The sequence below is a fragment of the Anser cygnoides genome, chromosome 5 (genome assembly GCF_040182565.1).
Source record: "Anser cygnoides isolate HZ-2024a breed goose chromosome 5, Taihu_goose_T2T_genome, whole genome shotgun sequence".
Lineage (NCBI taxonomy): Eukaryota > Metazoa > Chordata > Aves > Anseriformes > Anatidae > Anser > Anser cygnoides.
Window position 1 is genome coordinate 22,785,030 of NC_089877.1, and position 14,743 is coordinate 22,799,772.

The 14,743-nt window shown below is 35.3% G+C and overlaps 1 protein-coding gene across 5 annotated transcripts in view; it reads right to left on the reverse strand.

The window, feature by feature from the left end:
* Nucleotides 1-14,743, reverse strand: part of G2E3 (G2/M-phase specific E3 ubiquitin protein ligase) — a 243,817-nt gene that overhangs the window by 135,125 nt on the left and 93,949 nt on the right. The gene's annotated exons all lie outside the window — the stretch shown is intronic.

The following is a 14,743-nucleotide window of genomic DNA, read 5'->3' on the forward strand; positions in this document are numbered from 1 at the left end:
TTCCACTCCCTGGATATTTTTTTACATGCTCCGCAGAATGAGCATGTAAAACACAAAGCATACCTCAAGGAGTCTTATAGTATCCAGCCACAGAACTCTCACTGACAAAGTTTTAGGAATGTCAACACCATCCATAAAGTTATTGTCATCCTCCTCCAAGTCAAAAAAGAATTTATATGAGAATACCACTATGTAAATCACCTCATTAGTAACATACTGGTTCTAATGACTATCCCCAAACTATACATAAATACTACATACTAAAATGAAACCTTAACTTTTCTTGGGTAATTCAGAGTCTCAGCTTGGATATCCTGTCAGTCTGACATCTACCATCAAACACAGCAGCTTTTTCTCCAACAGCGAACATATTTTGGCTTTTGTCTGCCAACCTAGCCCCACAATGTAATATTTTTATAGCCCCCTATTGAAGAACAGATTTTAAACAATGTTATCGGTGGGCCTATGCTGTACAGATGACATATCTGTCAAGTGGAATGGAAACCTAGATTCCCTCAGCAACATCCTTAAAAATTCCAAATATCATTGCTTTTACCCTCGTTTCTTAGGTAAATGCACACTTGTTTTGATAGTTTTTAGGATACTTCAGCAATCTAAAATATATTCCTCAAGGGAAAAAGAACATTTCAAGAACTTATATGGAAGAAAACCCCAACTGCTGTCAAGTATCCTAGAAAATCACTAAAATCATTAAATTTGTCTTGAAAGAAGATTAAGCTTAAAAATCTTTAAAAAATCCACTCTTTCCTGTTAATAGTCAATAGAGCTCCCATGTTCCAACCTCCTATGATTAGATCTGTACTTTACCTGAGAAGTAAATGTAAAACTGGTCATCACATCAGAATTACTACAATAAATACTCTGTACAAAAGAAGCAATGAAAGAATTGGATTCTATTCTTGAGATTCCTTCCTTCATCAAATGCCCAAAATTCCCTCTGGATGATAACTGGAAGCACACTATATTCCATAAAGAAATCACAAAGATAATCAAAGGAGAAATATTCCCAGATGCCAATGGGGGAACACTTCTTAGAAAAGTTACATGCCTTCTGTTGCCCCTCAGTTCTGATCCTCAGCAGGATCCTACAGGATCATTTCCAGGCTTGAGTTTGAAAACACAAAAACAAACAAACAAACAAACAAACAAAAACAAAATGCCATAGACTCAACAGAAAGTATTTACTCATCAATGTACCGCTGCAGTTCTCATTTTCAGCTCACTCAAGAAGCTATCTAGCTACCTGCCTAGATTTCACAGAATAAGTTACCTTTCTCTTCTAAACTATAGATATCATTTCATCATTTTTCTTCCTAGCAACACCTCTGCCACACATACAAAACATATTTTTTGTATTCAACCTGTATTCACCTTAGAAACTTCAGTTTTCAAACCTGAAGACCTTCTGTTTGAAAACATGTTTATATGCAAGTCTATTTCTTTCAAGAATGCTAATCTTTTCAAATAAAATACATTTTAAAGAACATTTTATTAAAATAAATCACCTCCACATGCAGATTCTATCTTGTCTATGTAATATGTGCACTGCCACACTTCAGGTACCTGAAGTTACCTAAACTAGGTAGCCAGTCTCCATCAATCCCCTTGCGTAGTGAATCGAGAGAGCTTGGCCAGTTTTGAGAATAACAAACGGTAGGGTATTCTCTGCATAGAAATTCTTCAGTCTGGGTTATCCTCTGAAATAATCTCTCTCTACACTCTCTATGCACAGAACATAAGGAAACTGTCCTAAAGCAGGAAGTGTGAGTGTTGTTTTTGTCATCGGATTGTATAGCCTACTTGTCCTCTTCCAGCTAAGTAAATCCCATAGCAGTATGTTGTGGAGAAATCGGGCAGTGACAATTTCTACTAATTGGCTTTTTGTCACTCTTATCTGCGACTTTATCTTGGAAAGGTGTGTTTGTCTCACAGTTATATTTCACTGAGAGGCATAGATGGAAGAATACTGCTACTATAATTGTTCTTCACGGGCTTCTTACCTCCCTGTACAAGGAAAAGCAACCTCGAGCCCAATTTGTGACCTATGCCAGACTAGCATTATCTAGACTTGAGGCTGAGGGTCTGTTTCAGAGAAAGGTTAATTTTCTATGTGATCCCTTCACATAGAAGGGATCCCTTCAGATCCTATGTTCACTGGGCTAAATAATTAGTACTTACATATCAAAATGCAGCTGTATTTGAAGATCTAGGAAACCAAGGCAAGAACTCTTCATTCTTCTGCTTTCTTTGTTAATGTTTGAAAATTCATTCAGTATGACCTAAATTACTGTCTGGGTCAAGTTATTTTGCACAGAAGCTCTCTAGCTGTATATGGTTAATCCTTTTCAAATACAGCTGCTTTTGAAACTATTGAATCTCAATCGACTATGGCTCTGAATATGTTCCTTTTCCAAGTTACACATTTCTAATGCTTCATTTTTATTTAGAAAAGGAAATTGGTGACAATTAGAGCAATAAAAGGAATTAATGGAAATTTGGACTAAAAATATCTATAACCTGGAAGAGATGCAGCCATTTTGAAATTAAGGCGAACATGAGACCTGACAAGATAATGGGGACAGATGATTCTCACCGCCTACACTACTGGAGACAGGAAAGGTGCGGTTGATAACAATACTGAAGTATGTTTTGTAGCATATTTTCTTCCCTTTCTAAGTTTGCAAAATCTCCGCCACAGAAATAGCAGAGTACTTAATTTATGAGTGGGAAAGCAGGGCAGGAGGATGACAATACTACAAATTAATAACCGGGTTCATGCTGCCCTATATGGGTCCAAACTAGCATTAACTAACTGGTTAGGACTTTGTTTGTTTGGCCTGTATTTATCCACTGTATTAGATGATTATTATATTAATATATCAGACTACTTTGAAGGGCTGTAAAGGAGAAGCAGAAAGCAAAAAAACTTGGGAGTCTCTTGGATGACATTTGGTGGGGGGCATTGTGCAGAGACTCACAGCTGTTCAGGAAGAAAGTTACACTTTGGAAAAAATGATTTAATTAGCTTGTAGTTTGACTCATCTGAGAACTTTCCACCTAACTTGTAAAAAGCTGATTGCCTTGCCCACCTACCTACAAAAAGGACGTTAATACTTCTATTAGGGATTGGGAACCGTTCATTCAATTAGCTGACATGAAGATTCCCTGTTATTCAGTCTTTTCCACTGGGAAAGCCTTCCTATGTTCCTTTTCCAGTACTGCCAACAAACCAGCTCATTTCTGCTAGTCCAGACCTGAGCAAGGTGAGTGGGTTACTGGGAGAAGCCTGTACACTCTCCTCAATTATTCAAGAACAAGCAGCACGTATCAGTTTCATTTCTGGCAGCTTCTTAAAAGGTAACTCCTTCACACTCCCAGCCTTCAGCATTAACAAGTGCACAGGGAGAAAGAAGCTCAGTGGAGCTTTTTTTCCTTCTTAATTTGGTGGAGGAGCACCAAACTCTGACAGTTCTGAGGAACTGTCATTAGCTCATCCCCATGGCTGCTGATCTGTAATGCTGGGACTGTACCCAATATTCTGGAACAAACATCCTCACCCCACCCCTTCTAATCTCTCAGGGTGAACAGTGTGCATCAGAAGAGATAATGGTGGACTTTAATTATCTGCAGGATATCTGTATCAAGATAGGGTAAAATAAAGTATTACCAAATAAGTAACGCCACTGGCTGATAGTAAAGCCTCAGAAATACTATTCCATACATCTGACACAAAAATATTATTGCAGAAAATCCCCCAAACATGGAGAACTCTAGAAATCATCTCTTAGATTTAGGTAAGACCTTGATGGCAAGGATTATATACACACCAGTAAAGCCACTTTGACTAAACATTTCTGACTAGAAAATGAACCTTAGTGTTCTTCCTGCAATAACATACATTCATTTTCTTTTCCTCTTTGCTCTTTCATATCTAGAGTTTGTTCTTGGAATATTTTTCTTTCCAAATGCAACTAATATTTTGTGAAATAGATCCCCAGTTTTCTATGTATTCTGATTTTGGGATGAAGTCAGACACGTTACATTATAAACGTCAATGCTTTGACAAGAAGATGAAATCATGGTCAAATAGTTATGCCTAAATTCACACACACGCATATATATATATACATAATATTTACTACAGTACATAAACAAATTCACTTACACACTTTGAATCTGGACCTGAAGTGCAATGCAAGCAATAGATCAAAATTCCCCAGGAAAATATATAATGGAGGGTGAAAAAATGAGCACAGCCTAAAAAAAATCCTGCTACTTTAATTATTATATAAGATATAAATTGGGATTTAGATTATGCTCTACACATTGATGCATGATAATCTGAACCTAAAGTTTGTAAGATTTAATTTTCTGTTGCTATTAATGAATATTACAACAGCAGCTGCCCCCTGTAGCTTGGTATAAAAAGCAGTGTATATACCTAGCACAACATTTGCAGACCTCCTCAGTTTTGTGTTTTTAATGTGATGAAAAATTGTACGAGTAACAAAGGAAAAATGTCATGGTAACTAAAACATTTCCTATACATGTATTTTAGAGGGAAGCTAAATCAAAGGTCCTCAAAGAATTACTAGGGTTCTTTCTAGGAGGTTATTGACAAATATGTAGTTTGTCTTCTGAGTTTGTGCCTCTTTCACAGATTGGTGTATTTGTGATCCCACAGGCAGGAATAAGTGTCTGTAATTCATTTCTCCTTGTTAACTAGTGTGCTTTTGTGTGTAGGATGATTGACAGCAAACTCGGCTTAGTCCCAACGGATGAGCTTGTTAGCAAAACCCTAGCATCCTATCTCTAATAAAGCATATCAGCAGTACATTTTGTCCTATCTATTAGCCTCTCTGTTTCTTTTTTGTGAAAAGCTGAGTGTCCCTTTGAAGCAATGACAAATAAACCCCTGAACTGAAGTGCTAGGCTGCCTTATGGACAGCTGGATAGTAAATGTCACACCGTGTATAGAATGCCTATTATCAGAGTGAGCCATTTGTTCCATTCCTTTCAGTATCTTAATGTAATACAAAATTGCTAAATCAAGCCCCATGTCTGTGACAGAACATAATTAATGAGAAAGCAGGAGCCAATTCAACACTCTTTATTGGGACCTAATTGGCTCAGGCAACAGAGTTGTCACTCAACAAGAGACTTCCTTTAAAGCAATTTTGTTCTTGGTTGTATTACAGAGCCTATTAAATTGTCCCCTCCTTGATCACACAAAGAAGTATCTGCATGCAATAATTAGCTTTTCCAAGGGGATTTTTTTTAACTCTTTCAATAATAGCACATTTTCAAGCACTGCTGGAGGAAACAGACAGCACAGGGAGATGTGCAGCCTCTGGGCTGAATAATTGTAATACATGCATTTTGAGAAAGCCTATGAGGAGCATATCAAAGCTACAGCTAGTGCATAATGTAGTGGCCTGACTTCAGGGAAGGAAGGTCAAGCTGGGCATCTAATATTTGCACTCTGTGCAAATTGTTCAGTTAAAGGAGCACGGGAAAGTGTAGAGGTATGGATTGTTTACCAGAGCGCTTCCTTCCTGACATAATATCAAGGACCATCACAAAGGATGAGAGGTCCTGCTTCCCAGTGCCAATAGCTGGAACTTCTGATACCAAGCTTAGCAGCAATGCATTTTCAGTAGGAATCAAAACCTAGCAACCCTTTTCCTGTAGATATCCATCAGAGTTTCATGGACTGTGTGTTCTTCTTAATCAGCAGATTTTTATTGCAGGGTAAACTCTGTAAACATTAAGGAAGAATTTTTTTTTGCTGTCCAAAGAACAAATTCCCTATTTTGGAGTTAACAGTACTTAAATCATACATGAGCAAGACAGAAGTCTAGAACCTGCTTCTGTGACCTCCAAAAGCATAAATCTCTACCAGTAGGTAAAAGAAAGTTAATCAAAACCAAAACACATCACCTTCTCCCTGAAGGCCAGTAATTTAGCCACCATCAAAAAGGTTCAGATGTGTTCACATATGTCTGCAGCATAATGCACATATATAATATTAAACTTATTTTTCCAACAAATTTAAGCCTCAGCTACTAAGCCTTTTAAGAACTAACTTGTCTGAAAGCCAGGCAATGAAAATGAGAGGTTCATGAGGCAGTTGAATATCTCCATATTTAGAAAGGCTTTTCATAAGTGATCTTTACATCTTCTGTTCTGTTCTTTAGAATTAAAACTAGTCTTGTAATGGAGGACTCTTGGTGAATGGCAAATGTTTTTCTCAAAAAAAAAAAAAAGTGACAAATCACTGTTACCATTTTATGATATTTGTGTAAGACTCACAACTCCAAGCACCTGTTGAAAATAGTTTCAGAAACACGATAGAAAACTACATTTTATTTGCTTTTCTTTTTTTTAATAAATAGATGTTTAATATTGCTCTATTAGTCATTACTTTCTGAGAATACTAAGTGAAAGAAAACAATATATTTTCTGTTTAATAATCAGTAGATTTTAGTACTTCCCTTTTATCTCTCCCAAAGACTAGAATAATGTGACCAATCATATGGGCAATAGTGTGTTATAACTTCTATTATTATTTTCTTCATGGTAGAAATTCCAGGGATTTCAAAGGGAGCAACAAAAGCACAATTACAAGAACATAGAATGCTGTGTTTTTTCAAAGAAAAACATGTTTAAGGGGTCTTGGCATATGCTATGTCTGCAGTTATATTGAGTGATTGTGATGAGCACGTTTTGCTTTGTACATTTGACATAGTTTTTTTAGTGGTACCAGTTCATTGACATCTGCACTAATATGCATGCAAAATTTAGCATTTCTAACATCCACCCCTTTAAAGACTGAACTAGAGCAGAATACATATTGCACATACATTTTTTTTTTGAGATTTAATAAAGTGCAAGACAATAACCTAAATGAAAATGTTAACCAACAATGTCCTTTCCTGGGTGACTCATGAACACTACAAAAGAGCATATATTCTCAACACAGTATTATTAGGTTATTCTAGTAACAAAAGATAATGATTACAAAACTGCCATCATCTAATTTTAATTAATCATTTGCAATCAATATTCTAGAACTAAAACTGTACGCTATGATTAACTCTATATAGGCTAGAATACTAAAAAATGCTGAAGAACTCCAGAGAATACACTGTATGCATCTACTGAGAAGGTTTTTTACAAGTCAAATTAGAACATTAAGAAAATAAACATTTAAACTGAAATATTCCACAGACTTTTACCAAATATTATGTGGAAAAATAGCCATGGAAAAGATATTTTGGGAGTATATTCAACACAGCACTCAATTTAAATGTTTTATCAGATAAAACAGTTCTCTGATATTTAATTTTCATCCAAAAAGTACTTGAGTTCCTAAGGGAATTGCCAAGCTTCTGTAGTTTTGGCCATCATAACTGTATAACATGAGCTAGATGCCATGCTGTTTGAATATAACACAAGACCAAAAGGCTGTTTCTAATGCTTCAGAAAACCTTGGACTCCATATATTATTAACAGCCATCTGACAACACATAGAAGTTACATATCCCCATACTTGAAAGGTCACTGTCACTGATGACATAAATGTGGGGTCTAATGAAGAGCGAAATATGACATCATTTGGTTGTATGTTGCAAACAGAACTAAAATGTGTTATTCCAGGACTAGTGGTTATTAATACTTCAGTAACTGTAAAAAAGACAATCTGTATTAGTTATGGACTTTATCTGTATTTAATGTATAAGAATAATGTCTTGTCTCTACCTTAGCTGATAGCGGCTAGCGATAAGACAGGAATTAGACACCTGCCTTTGTGTACTATGCAAACAGTATTATGATGATGTACAAGGAATATTGTTTAGGTCTGTAAGTTTTTCTTTCTTACACATGCAAGGACATCACAACAGATGTCTCGGAAAGGACTGGTTTATGTAATGAATTGTTTCATTGTTTTGATAAACAAATAATGGTTAAGATTAGTAAAACTGGCAAAAAAAAAAAGTTAGGACAGAGAAACTTCCATCATTTTTCTAATAAAATCCTGTAACACCCCACAATTTTACTCTATGGAAATGATGACAAATTTTTTAGCCCTCTTTTTTCCAGAATTTTATGAAAATGTCATCTTTGTCATGTGAGTACTGCCTGCTTTTTTCATCTCATATACAAATGTAATAATACGTGCCCTAGTAGCTTGGTCCCCAGTGGCATAGTTTTACACAGGTCATTATACTGCAGAAACAAAAATATTGAATACTCTCAGCAGTCTTGGATTTCTAGGCACTAGCTCTGAGGGAGTCTGCAACCTCTGAATCTGTCATGTAACCAGACTTTTCTTCAGCACAAAGTATGATTAAAAGTAATAACACATGTCATACCACTGTGGCAATGCCAACACAGAGGATGCGTTTCTACAGAACAGATGGTACTTGCAATGCTAAGAAGTCTATTCTCTTCATTTTACCTCATTGTTGCTTGGCTTCTGTGCCTTCTCACACACGTCACACATTTGAAAGTGTGCACAATGTCCTCTTTCTAAAGGGCTTGAGCATATGAACTCATATAAACAAGATCAGAATGCAGATTAATTTATCTAGAGCATAATTCAAAATAACGTTAAAAATAAACGATATCTTAGCAGAAGAATCCCACAGCTATTATTTTAGAAACTAAGGAATCTATCCTTTTGAAAAGCTGGGTAAGGTAGCGTTCATATAACACATAACAGAGATCAGTTCACCTGCTAGTTACAGATACTGGTGTGAAATAGAGCAGTTTCAAGAAGTGCTGAGTAAACTACACAATAATTTTAGACCGACCAAACATTATGAAGAATAATTTAAAATACAAAAGAAGTGTGAGGCAAGCAAAATTCCAGCTGACCTTTATACAAACTTGAAGCTCTTGTAAAAAAAGTCATGGGACATTTAATTACCGTAATTTTTTGAAGTATCATTCACAAGTTGGCATGTCTAGTATTTCAGTAACTGACAGTAAGATACGAAAGCAAGAAGCTACATCTATAAAAAGCCAGAGAAAAAAGTACGATACATTATATAATCAACACAATATATTAGAGGTCTTGTTTTTTTTTTTTTTTTACAGATCTGAAAATAAATTTAAGTTTATGCAGATTCAGCAAATCACAAACTAGGGAAGAAAGGCTTCGGTATGTACAGAAGGAAGAAAAGTTCTCAGTGTTACTGTTCTGGACTATGACTCAGTAGGTTCAGGTCCTGCTTTAAGAGATACTGTTCTGCATGTTTATTTCTCAACTGCACAAGAAGCGAGGTTACGTTCATAAGCATAATACTCTCAGCTACAGTACCAAGCAAAAGGGAGAGTTACAACCACTTCAGTACGCAAGCAGGAATGATCTGCTGTGAACACACCAAAATTAGTCTATCAAGGAATGAGTCCATGTATAACATAATAATAAAATTTGGTTTCTTTCATTATCGGGACAAGGATGAATAATGGCACTGCAAGCCATTTTACAGATGCCTTTGGCAGCCTGAATATGACACATACAGAATCGGCCAAAATTATCTGCCACAGACTATCCATCCATGTGTTATCTGAGAAATTCTGACAGCCTGCTCAATCCTCTTCTATGGCTGCCTGTGGGGTCCCCTATACTAAGAGAGATGCAATATTCAGCAGGAATAAAGATTTGTAAAATGCTAGCATATGTGGCGTTTATATTTTAATGTCATTTGCAACATTCTCTGTAATTTTTTCTGCAATCAGTCTTTTCTGCAATCAGTCTAGTATAAAAAGACCTGTTACAATAAATTGGTCAGCCTGTTACATCTGCCTGTCTTGGTGGCTAGACAGAGAAGATTGTTAATTGCATGATATGTGATACGGTTTGCACAATGGCTGGTACAGCATAGTGACTCCCAAATGATACAAATAATTTCCTCCATCTTTATTTCTGCTTATTAACTCTGTTTTCCTTCTACCTGATTCTTATTCTCAGGAAGAAAACTTTTTGCTAATCACTGGTCTTTTCTGGATTATGACTGAAATTGAGTTAGAACAGAGAGCGAATGGAAAATAAATGGTATGCCCTTTGTTAACACTTGTGAACTTCGCTGCCCTAGACAAGAGATACTGACAGGAAATGTAGAGATTTGTATGAATATTTCCGAGAAGAATAGTAATTTTTCCTTGTTAACCAATAATTAATTCTTCAATGCTCAAGGCCTTGGAAAGTTTTTCATTCAAAGTTTTTGTTAAAGCATCAGAAATTCTTCCGACTAACTGCAGTCTCAGTGTTGAAACTCCACATTACAAATGATGATCTAAATAGAAGGCACTTTGTTATGTCCGCTCTCCATTGTCTTTCTTACTGTGACATTTTAAACAGACTCTGATGTAACCTATAGGCAAATATAACGACTTACTGGTGAGCCCCTTTTTGTGAGAATCTTTCTGCCAGACCAGGGAACAAAAAATGATTAGGAGGACCATGAATACAACTCCTTCCAAAGCTGATACAGGCCTTGACTATGGGTTAAAATTCTTCACACGGCTCATCAATGAAGGGAGAAAAATGACTTAAGTACTGTACTTCTTTCAGACCTTAGCGTACACATTTCATTTTGGCTAGAAATTCCATGTGAAATGTACTTTATAGTCTCAGCGCAGTTTCTAAAATAACTGTGTAAACAGTTCTTCCCCAGACAACACATAAGGCTTTATTTTGGGGAGAGAATTAGTATGATAAACCTGACAGTCACTCTTTATTCGGGATACATGTAGCAAGCTGTTACTATTTCTTTTTGAACAAGAAACATGAAAAAAGTGAAAATGCTTGGAAACTGAAGAGCGAGGAACTTGTTTGGTGCTAGTAAGTGGATGTGAGTGTATCTGTGTATAATCACCTAGGAAATGGAAAATAAAGTTGGAGAAACACAATAAAAATTCCAAAGAGACATAAAAGTGTCCTCAAGGCAAAAGAAAGGGTGAAAATGTCTCTGATCAGAGGAATCCTGAGAAAAGGCTGAGAAACGTATGCAAATAAATTGTCTCCAGTTACTTGATTCCTGTATGTTCATACAAAGTATACTTTGTAAACTCTTTCTAAATGGACAAGCTCTATCAGATAATTTCTCTTCCCTAATAGAAACGGTTCAAAACATTCTGACTGCTTATGACTTAAAATCAAAATGAGGCAATTTCTGTTAGATTTTGTACTGCTATTCCAAAAAACCCAAACATGAATCTGTATAGTGGAAACAGCTTGGGGACAGAGCCTCAGCTGGGGCTAATCATGCTTACTTAAGTATTTAAAAATTTACATGATAAGACTCTGATAATTTCGAGTCCCACTATATGATATTTGTTCATGCAGATTTAATAAAGTGTATGCAAAATCCCAGGCACTAAACCAAAATAGTAACTAGGCTTCAAGGATTTAGGAGCCATTATGACAATGCTGCAAAGGAATGTATTAGAAAAGAGTATTTCCTGTGATTTCTGATTAGTTATGAGAAAAGTTTTCTGGTGGTATATTTTTACATAGTTTTGTCTGCCTTAGAATTTACATTGTCTTCTCACTTCTTGAGTAAAGAGAAAGCCTAAGAAGAAGATTCTTGTGTAAAAAAACAACCAAAAAAATCTTCAGTCACACTGATAATTTGCTTTATATGGAAATGTGGTGCTCACACAGCCACCATTTTATATATAGGCATAAATTTCATTATTTTAAGTGCGTGATCACTGGGATTTATTGAGGTGATATATTTTTATGTTATATTTGATTTCTTTTAATAAATTATACTTTTTGACTAAAGTAAACTAGATCTACTGTGCTACTAAATATGAAAGATAATATCACGTAGCAGGACTATTTTAGTTTCATCTGATGCAGTTAATACGTAATATAACTGTGACATGGAAAAAATAGCAAGGATGAATCTTATGTTTGTAACATGATCCTGTCCACCAACCTGCAGCCCCACTGTCTATGTTGGCTGTTGTGGAAAGAAAAATATGTTCAATGTTTTGCAAAATTCAGGCTTTTTACTAAATCCTATTTAAATTATCTTTCAATTCACTTGCTTTTGAAGACTGGAAATTCCTAAACTCAAGGGACTTAACCAGAGAGGAGAACTGGAGAAACTTAGTCTAGAACTTGACAATGCTGTAACAACATATTTTAGGAATGTTTTCATCTAGAATCCAACAGGCTGTTTTGTTCGTTAGAAAGGGATTGAGAGATGTTTATAGTTTAGATAAAAAAGGACAATATAACTAGTAGAACAGTGAATCTAATGTAGATGTGGTGAGCATATTATCAATATTGAATATATGTAGTCTTACATACAATTAAGTAATTTTAGTAGCATACTTCCCAGATGCAAAGTTAAATCATTTCTAAGTATTCAAGTATTCAAGTGGCAGCAGCCAAAATGATTCTCTCTGTCTTTTTCTCTCTCTCATATTTTGTCCTCCCCATTTTTTCTACCCTAGCATTCATGATAACTGGAGTGGAAACCTGCAGATTTCTTAGTTCTTCAGAGTGTCATTATCAACACACATGACTGTGTGGTGATTAAGAAAAATTACTGTTTGCTCAGGCAAAAGAACTGTTCTAAAAGAGACATTCATATTTTAATGTTTTAAACGATACTAGATGGGCTATTCTCAAATTTCTCAACATAAATCAGGCTATTAAAGTATTTCTATAGTTTTGATATGCAGTTATACAAACAACTATTATTTAAAAGGCATTAGAAATAAAGAATTGAGAAAATAAACAAGGAATGCAAAGTATATCTATAATATATTGATGATTAAGAAAACCACAAAGCAAACAACTAAGTTTTTCACTCATTTCCGTAAACTCTGTTGCCCTCAAATACCGTGTCTCTGTTTTATATTGACCACTCCTTATACATTCCACAGTTTGTCTTTATCTTCAATTGAAGTTAAATTAATAAGTTCACAAATTTCGTTGATATGTACAACTATTAGAAAGATACTTTCAAGTCACATTCAGGGACCCTAACAGCAAACACCATTGCCCAAATTCCTATCAATGTGGCATTATAGTATTTGCCATTCCAAGCTGAATCAAGGCACATAAGCAGTCTTCCGTCTTTCTTAGTATGCAACTAGGAAGACTTAAAGTTTGCTAGTGTTCATATATATATTTATAGACCTTAACATTAAAATTTTAAAAGTATTAATTTTTGTGTCCTTCTACCTCACTTTACTGCATTGCTTTCACCGCTGTTTGAAAAAAGACAGCATCCTTTTCCAACTATTTATGCCAAATCCAGTATATGGCCACATAATTTTCAAATGAGTCTCGGGAAGACTATTTGTCAATGGCAGTTCCTGAGGCATTAGTTTACTCTTCTCCATACCATTAATTTACTCAGTCAGTATGACCTGAGACATGCAAATAATCAGCCAAAAACTAATAGAGATTAGCTGCTGAGATCACAAATAATCTCTTGAAATGACTTTTTTGGCTTAATTTTGGTTTTAGCCTCTAAAGAGACAAGATGCATTTTTTTTTTTCAAATTTCTTATAATAGTCCAAATTTTTTACTTACTGGGCACAGATAACTAAAAAAATTGTAGTTTATCCCTCATAGTCTCAGTGCACTGTGATTGGTACACTGAAGGAAGCCACAAGTTATTCTATCCTGCTCTAAGGAACCTGCTTTGGCAGGGAGGTTGGATCCGATGATCTTTAGAGGTCCCTTCCAACTCCTGCAATTCTGTGATTTTGTGATTCTACCTCTTCCTTTCTCCACTTCTGTCAGGGCTACATCCTACCCTACTGGGAGCTAGTGTTTACTGTCCTGTTTTTCCCTACTGTCCAACTTGTTTCATTTCTAAATATTTCCTATTATGTAACGTGATGGCATTTTGAAATTTTTCTAAAATAAGAATGAAATAGGAAGTCCTGCCTTTCAATTTTTACATCAGGAGCTAAATAGGCAAAATGCAAACCAAAAAGTCTTCAAATTTAAGTACCTGAAATATCCAGTTTTAGGTCATAATTTCTAAAAATCTTTCAAACATATCAATTAAAAATCTACAGTTTATGACCAGCAATACACAAATACTGAACAATTGTCACAAACAAAAATACAAATAACACTTTGATGTGAATATGTCAGTATTTAGGCTGCAATAAGTCTCATCAATTATCTGTCATAATAACACAATATGGGAAGTACTTTCATTACTATTTTCACAGTGAAAGACTGAGTATCCTTGAAACACTATCTTTTCTTTGGTGCAGCGCCTTATGGGAAAACAGACTCAAAAGTGTAATATCCATGTTACGTGAACTTTGAGAAAAGTATTTAATGCATTTCTGCTAGTCTGTAATAGCACTATCACTTTCTAGATAGCCTGCTACACTGAGCTACTGGGTTGAAAATGTGCTGTTTCTTACTTGGTTCCAGTCATCAGTGTAGTCTTACATAATCACCAATTAAGAGTATTATCTTTACTTCCAAAGATCTTTTCTACAGTTAAAGCCTATGCATGTTCTGAATCTAATTCATCTTTGAATCAGTCCAGTTTCTTATTCATGTTGATTTCAAACTTTGCAAAACTGCCTTATCAAACAGAGTTTAAAGAAATGGTCTTTATTGTTTAGTGGGAAAAATGAAAGATTTAACACAATTTTATCTCAAGGATTTTTTAATTTAATGCAAAAAGAGAAAGCAGAGATTTTGAACTGGAATAATTA